Raw genomic sequence first — 7833 nt, 5'->3', positions numbered from 1 at the left:
TACACCTAGCCTTGGGCATGGCATTGTAGAGTGATTTGAGAGAAGCAAAACACTTTCCTTGCCCTTGAGATAACAGTCTGGCTTGTGATAGAGAATGTGCAGGGAACAATGAAAAGCCATATACAATTAAATCCTTTCTTAGTAGTTAATACCCTGTTACTACTTAATAATTTTTATACTAAATATTCCCTGTTCAAATTACAAGTGTGCCTTCTGACTTCTGATTGGATACACATCTCCAGGAGGAGCTCAGAGATGATGCAAGCCATTTGGGGATAGAGTTTGATGCCTGGTGACACTGCTTATTAGCTGTGAAACCTGGAGCAAATCACTTACCTCTCTGAGTCAGCTTCCTTACTTAAGACATGTGAATAATACCTACCTCCAAGGAATGTTGGAGAAAAGATGAAATAGCATAAGGAAAGTGGTGTGCACACAGGAGGGTCCCCTTTAACAACCACAACGACATCAATAATGATATAAAATCTCAGACAGTGTGATGAAAATTCAAATACATTGAAAAATAAGAGGCATATTGTCGACACAAGAGCAGAAGTCACCTCTGGCAGAGTTGTTTCCAAGCTCCCCAGAGCAGAAGGCTGCGCCACAGCTCGGGATGCAGCAGTACACAGGGCCCAGGGCGGTCAGCACCCAGCTCTGGAGACCGTGGGGGTGGTGGTCCCTCCCTCCAGCACGAAGTGTCTCGTCTCTGTGACTTGGGCTGCCCTGACCCTCAGCCTGGTCTTTGCCTCCTTCAGCTCAGCTTGCCTGGGCGATGTCAACTTCTGCCCACACACTGCCCTGTGTTGCCACACTGGAGTGGACGAACACGACTGGGTCACTGCTGCTGTTGGCTGGAGACTCTGGCTTCTCACCCTCATCCTGCTCTGTGTGGACAAACTGATGAAGCCGACTCCTGATGTACCAAAGGACTTACAAGCCTCACACTTAGAATAATAGTCCCAAGAAGGTCCTATGCCACCAATCTGTGGAGAAAAGAGAGAAGGGAACAGTGCTAATGTGATTTGTTTCATTTTAAAGTCATTTTCAACTTTAAGCTTGAGTTACTTTTAAAAGGGAAGGAAGTAAGAAAGGGAAACAAAATAAGGAAAGACCAGTGCTGCCTTCACACCTAGTTTCAAAAGGCACTTGAGCCTCCTGAGCCCTGATAATCTCCTTTCTCAAGATAAAATATTCTCTTAGGAGAATTGCTCCGACTCTAATCATAGCTCCCTTCTAGGTCCCAAGGGAGGTGCACGTGAAATAGAAGACGTTACTTTAGTCAACATGTTTGAAACTACACTTAGGATTTCCTCACCAAAAACAGCTTCCTTATTTCAGTCAAGGGCATCACTGTTATTTCAAAATGTGAGAATCACCTTTTTTTAAAATGCAGTTTTATTGAGATATATTCACATACCATACAAACCATCTGAAGTATACAGTCACTGGCTCACAGTATCAACACACAGTTGTGTATTCAGCCCCAAGAGAGAATCACCTTTGACACACTCACCTTCCTCACCCCCAAATCCAGTTCCTTGTCTGACCTTGTTCTTTCTTCAACATCTCTTCCACGGTTGTCCTATCCCACTCATTCTCACCACTGATACCCTAGTCTAGCCTTCACTACATTGTGCCTACATTATTTCAGGAGTATTTCATTTCACTTTCACTGCCTTCAGGATCTGCTTCCCCAGCTGAATTCTCCCCACAGACAGCTGCCAGAGTAGATGCTATTGATTAATGTAAAACTTCTCAGCCTGGCATTCAGTCTTTTGTATGCGTACAACCATCTTTCTAGTATATCTGCCGGCATGTCCTGGAGTAAAGGCTCTGAGGGACCACACTGGCCTTCTCCTCATCCTGGTGTCTTCAAGTTTTCTGCCACCATTCCCTCTGCTGGCATGAAGACTTTCCAACTCTACCTCAAGATGAAAACCATCCCCCAATGTCTGGCTCAAATGTTTGATCTGCATAGAGTCTTCTCTGATCACTCCAGGCAGAAGCATCTCATCCGTGGGCCACCTGAGCACATGTAGGCTCTCTTAGGGCACTCCTTTTCTACCTTAATGTGCAGCCATTGTGAATGCGCCTCTTTAAAATCGATTTATGTCTACTCCAGCTTCTGGGACATAGTAGGTTCTTCATAAATGTCCAAGGAATGAATGAATGAATGAATGAATGAGTCCTTGCCCTAGGAGAACTTGTGATCATCACTCTGTATTTGGAATCTCCATTTTTCTCCAGATGGTTAAAATAACCAACATTTGAAGAAGCCAACTGTTTAGCCACTGCTCTCTCAGCAAATGACAATCCTCATCCCTTAGCAGAGAAGACGCAGACTTCATTGTGAATTCTTTCAGTAGAGATCAGAGGAGAGGAGTGTGGGTTCATCAGAAGGAAGAAAGGACAAAATGATTCATTATGAAACAATTTCTGCCCTTTTTGAGGGAACATGTATTTAGACTGGATCAATTCTAAATGGTCCTGAGACAAAAAAGGAAAATTGAGAGGCCTCTAAAATAGAAGGAAACATTTTCTAAAGGTGGCAAATGCTCAATTCCTCTTTCAGGAACTTGAAATAAATTTCCCTGACAATGGGAACTGAAGGGATGGCCTTGCTCATCCTGCTTTCTTGTGAAAAGCCAATTTCTGAATCTTAGTTGCTTAATCAGCAAAATGGGATGGATTTATTGTCCATGAGTATTTAATAAGTATATAAAAATTGCATAATGCCTGGTGCATGCTGTTGAGAAATATATTAATTTGTGTGCCTTTTTTTTTTTTTTAAGGACTTCAGTGAATTTCCACAATATGTGATGGTTTGATTCCCTAGACAGGAAAACATTCGTAAGTAATGCACTTTGATTTAATATCTGCAAACATTTTCGAGATAAAACAGTGTCATCATGGAAAGAGCACTAGCCAAAAAAAGAAAAGGAATAAAGGAATATCAAGATTTATTTCTGGCCAATGTGAACAGAAGCAAGCCACTTTACCTCACTGGGCACCAAATTTCTGAGTGGGAAATATATGAATTCAGTGGTTTCAAACTCAGTTGCAAAAGCTCATAAAGCTATTTGAAGCCCGAAATGGAAGAGGGGTGAGTAGAAGACTTGTCCCTTCAGCCAGAACAGCTTGGTTCTTATCTATTATGTATATTGGACCTTACATTAATAAGATGTTATGTGCTGCTTTAAAAAGCAGAGAGCACACCAGTTGGTCCAAGTACACTCCAGCTCTATGAGTCTGTAGATTCTTAGACTATTCCAAAGTAAATTATGTGTAATTTCTGCCACTCTCATATTCAGATTTCAGGCACTTTGTGAATCGCTTTTCTTTCATCTGCACCAAGAGGAATGATAGACCAAATCTAAATAACCACTTTTTTTCTTTTAAGACTGGCAGAAGGAAGGAAAGATGGTTATATAATTTGATGGTTATCCTTCCCAGATGCTGCATCTCAGATTTATTCTCACCCTGGAATCTCTTCATTATAGCAGAGGGAAGAACTATCAATAAATTAAAAAGGAAAACCTGAGGGGGAAAAACAATCATCAACTTCCAAGGATCTAAGAGCTTCCTGGCATAAAGTAAGCAACAGGGTCGAGGTCCTTTCATTTTAGAATTTTGCCTTTAGTAGTTGATGCTGTCCTCAGCACAGCCACAGTGTGATGCAAAGTCAATGCTGTACAGGGCTTTTCTTTTCTGTATCCAAATGCCATAGGTAGAAATAAAATATTAAACAGCAGGAAAAAAAAAAAAAAGGAGGCTTATCATCACCACTTGTTTTAGTACAAACCATTTTATTCAGGCTGTTTTTTTTTTTTAAATTCAGTTTTATTGAGATATATTCACATATCGTACAATCATCCATGGTGTACAACAACTGTTCACAGTACCATCTTATAGTTGTGCATTCATCACCCCAATCTATTTTTTGAACATTTTCCTTATACCAGAAAAAGTACAAATAAGAATAACAAATAAAAGCAAAAAAGAACACCCAAATCATCCCTCCCCCATCCCACTCTATTTTTTATTTAGGTTTTGTCCCCATTTTTCTACTCATCCATCCATACACTGGATAAAGGGAGTGTGATCCACAAGGTTTTCACAATCACACTGACCCCTTGTAAGCTACATTGTTATACAATCATCTTCAAGAGTCCAGGCTACTGGGTTGGAGTTGATAGTTTCAGATATTTACTTCTAGCTATTCCAATACATTAAAACCTAAAAAGGGTTATCTATATAGTGTGTAAAAATGTCCACCAGAGTGACCTCTCGACTCCATTTGGAATCTCTCAGCCACTGAAACTTCATTTTGTTTCATTTCGCATCCCCCTTTTGGTCAAGAAGTTCTCAATCCCACGATGCCAGGTCCAGGCTCATCCCCAGAAGTCATGTCCTGTGTTGCCAGGGAGATTTATACCCTTGGGAGTCAGGTCCCACGTAAGGGGTGGGCAGTGAGTTCACCTGCCGAGTTGAGTTAGCTGGAGAGAGAGGGCCACATCTGAGCAACAAAGATGTACTCAGGGGGAGACTCTTAGGCCCAATTATAAGTAGGCTTAGCCTCTCCTTTGCAGTAACAAGCCTCAAAAGGGTAGGCCCCAAGATAGAGGGCTCAGTGTACCAAACCGCCAGATCTCAGTGTTTGTGAGAACATCAGCAACAATCCAGGTAAGGAAGTTCAACACTTCTGTGTTTTTCCTAGCTCCTCGGGTCGGCGGGGGCGGGGAGGAGGGGGAGGCTCAGGCTGGTTTTTTGACTGGTGAACTTGGCCTATTGTTTCAACTCCTATATGTCTCCTCAGCCCCATTGAAAATGGCAGATGATATTGTCAGGTGATTCTGTGGGTGCTTAAGTGATTCTGACTACATGATGATCCATTTCTGAAGGAAAGGAATGATAAATCCCTCTTGGGTCTCATCCCTTCTTGATATCAGTTATAGTGCCCAGTGCACATTAATTTACATGCAGCAGGTGGTTTTTATTTAGTGTGATTTTCATTTTAAGAGTGCCTTCTTCAGATGTCTCCACCATTAAGTTGCAACAAGTGGGCAAATTCCATCATTTTAATGTTTTTTGGATAAATACTATTCACTTTAGATATTCTGTTTAAAGTGGAATTTAATCCTGTAAGGGCTAACAATGAAGCTGCTATTAACATTCACACCTTAGTATGATTTGATGTATCAGATAATGTTAAAACAGGAAATGATCAGATAACATGAAGTACCTCAGAGGAAAGAGAATGTATTGAAAAGGGAGAATAGAAATATCATGTTTTCCAATTCTAATGAGGTCCAGTGCTGCACATTAGACAAATAATAAATATTTTCTTATCCCACAGATCTAGGCATTATAATTATACTGGAATTTTATCTGTAATCAGTAGCTTTTGGAGACAATATAGAACCAAAGTTAAAACTGTGAACTCTGTAATTAGCTAGATCTAGGGTCGAGTTAAAGCTCTGACATTAACTAGCTGTATGACATTAAGCAAATAATTTTACCTCTTTGATTCTCAGTTTCCTAGTTTAACAAATGGGGATGATACTGGTAACTATTTATAAGATTTTAATGAGCATTCAAGTATTAGCACAGAACCTAGGGTTGAGAACATGGCATTAAATGAACTATTATTGTTGTTATTAAGTGTCACCCAGAGTTGGGTCAGTGGGGAAACAATTTCACTTTGGTATTATGAATCTCGTGACAATGACAGGATACAAACTAAAGTGGTCAGCCTGATGATGGCAGTATTAGAAGCAGAATTTTCCCCTAGAAATCCTGATTAAGTCACTGAAAATATTTTTTAAATAAACCTTATAATTTGGAATAATTTTAGATTTATAGAAAAGTTGCAAAGATAGTATAAAGATTTCCTGTTTACATGTCAACCCACTTTCCCTAATATTAGCACATGGAAAATATTTCTAACGTGCTTAGACTTAGCAACATTCTCATCACTCTAATAGATGTAGTTCTTTTCTTCTTTACACGTCCCTTTCTAATTCTTGTTTACTGATACATCATTCAAAAGATGGAATTCTTGTTCTCACTTCTTCACTACCAATAGTAATTTAAACATTCATTCTCTTGCCATAACCTCATACTGGGTTAGTGTATGTCTCTATCTCTTGTATTCAGATTTGGTCATGTGACCTCTTTGGCCAGACAAGAGGCTTAAATTGGGTTTGTGCAATGGGGAATTTGCAGAGAGAGGAGAGGTAAACTTAGATGTTTGGTCAATCATCTTGAACTAGACCCCCCCCCCATCAATTTTCTATAACAATACTGAAACTATGAAGAGCCTAGAAGGGTTTGCTGAGAATGAGTGCACCCGCGTGTGCCGGTTTGAATGTATTATGTCCCCCAGAAAAAGCCATATTCTTTGATGCAATCTTGTGGGGCAGATATAATAGTGGGGATTAAGTTGGAACATTTGGATTAGGTTGTTTGCATGGAGATGCGCCCCACCCAACTGTAGATGATAACTGATGGGATATTTCCATGGAGGTGTGGCCCCACCCATTCAGGGTGGGCCTTGATCAGTGGAGCCATATAAACGTGCTGACTCAAAGAGAAGGAACTCAGTGCAGCTGTGAATGACGTTTTGAAGGGGAGCAGGCTTGCTAGAGAGGAACGTCCTGGGAGAAAGCCATTTTGAAACCAGAACTTTAGAGCAGATGCCAGCTACGTGCCTTCCCAGCTAACAGAGGTTTTCCGGACGCCATTGGCCATCCTCCAGTGAAGGTACCCAATTACTGATGTGTTACCTTGGACACTTTATGGCCTTAAGACTGGAACTGTGTAGCCAAAGAAACCCCCTTTTTATAAAAGCCAATCCATCTCTGGTGTTTTGCATTCTGCAGCATTAGCAAACTAGAACACCGCGTTTACAGTGGAATATGTTTACAATCTTATCCTATGCTTTACATGCTTGGAGTTATGACAGCTTTTTTTCATTGAGTCCTTTACAGTTTCTCAACCCTGGCTACACATTAGATCATCTGTTACCAAGATCCCACCCACAAAAATAACTAATCATCTGGGTTGGGAACTAGTCACCAGTTTTTTCTTGGGGTGAGGGGGAGTTGTTGGTTTTTTAAGTTTCTAAGGTAATTGTAATATGCAGCCAAGTTTGAGAACCACTCACTGCTTTAGAGTATATTTTGAAATCCTAAATGTGTAGTTTCATACCTGGTTTCTCTTTCTGCATCAGGCTTTTTCAATGAGCCCATCCATTTCCGTATGCAATGCTGATGGCCCTGTCATTACAAAGACTGGTAACTGTTATACAGCCTGCATTATATGAAACCCTTGAGTAATGCTGCAAAAGTTGAAAAACAGGAAATGCAGTTGATTTGGAAAAATGACACCTTCCTGGACAAGGAGAGAATTACAGTATGAAAAAAGAGCTGAGTAATGCACACATGGGCACATTTATTCTATAAACTGTCACCTATTATAAATATTTAAATCAGTGTAGTCCATATAGTCCTTACCTCCTAATTCACCTATGCCCTCAGGCTTTCAGCTTCCTTGAGAAAATATTTCTGGGAGAAAGAAAGGGCAGTTGATTGTCCATGTCATGCAGAAAAACTTTCACCTGCTCAGATACCTGCCCAGGTGACAGCATATGGTTTAGAAAAAGAACCATTGGATAAGGTCATGTTCTCCCTTTACTGTATCATGTGAAAGCAGTCCAAGGAAGGAATCAATAGAAATGTGTGAGCATGCATCAAATAGCTGACTGGTTGGAACCCAATCTTCCCATTTTTTTAACTAGGAGAAAACAGGAAGTGTACGTGGGTTTTGACT

This window comes from Choloepus didactylus, chromosome 6, assembly GCF_015220235.1.
Source record: "Choloepus didactylus isolate mChoDid1 chromosome 6, mChoDid1.pri, whole genome shotgun sequence".
In the NCBI taxonomy this organism is placed as follows: domain Eukaryota; kingdom Metazoa; phylum Chordata; class Mammalia; order Pilosa; family Megalonychidae; genus Choloepus; species Choloepus didactylus.
The sequence above is the reverse complement of the archived record's forward strand: the minus strand, read 5'-3'. Positions refer to the sequence as shown.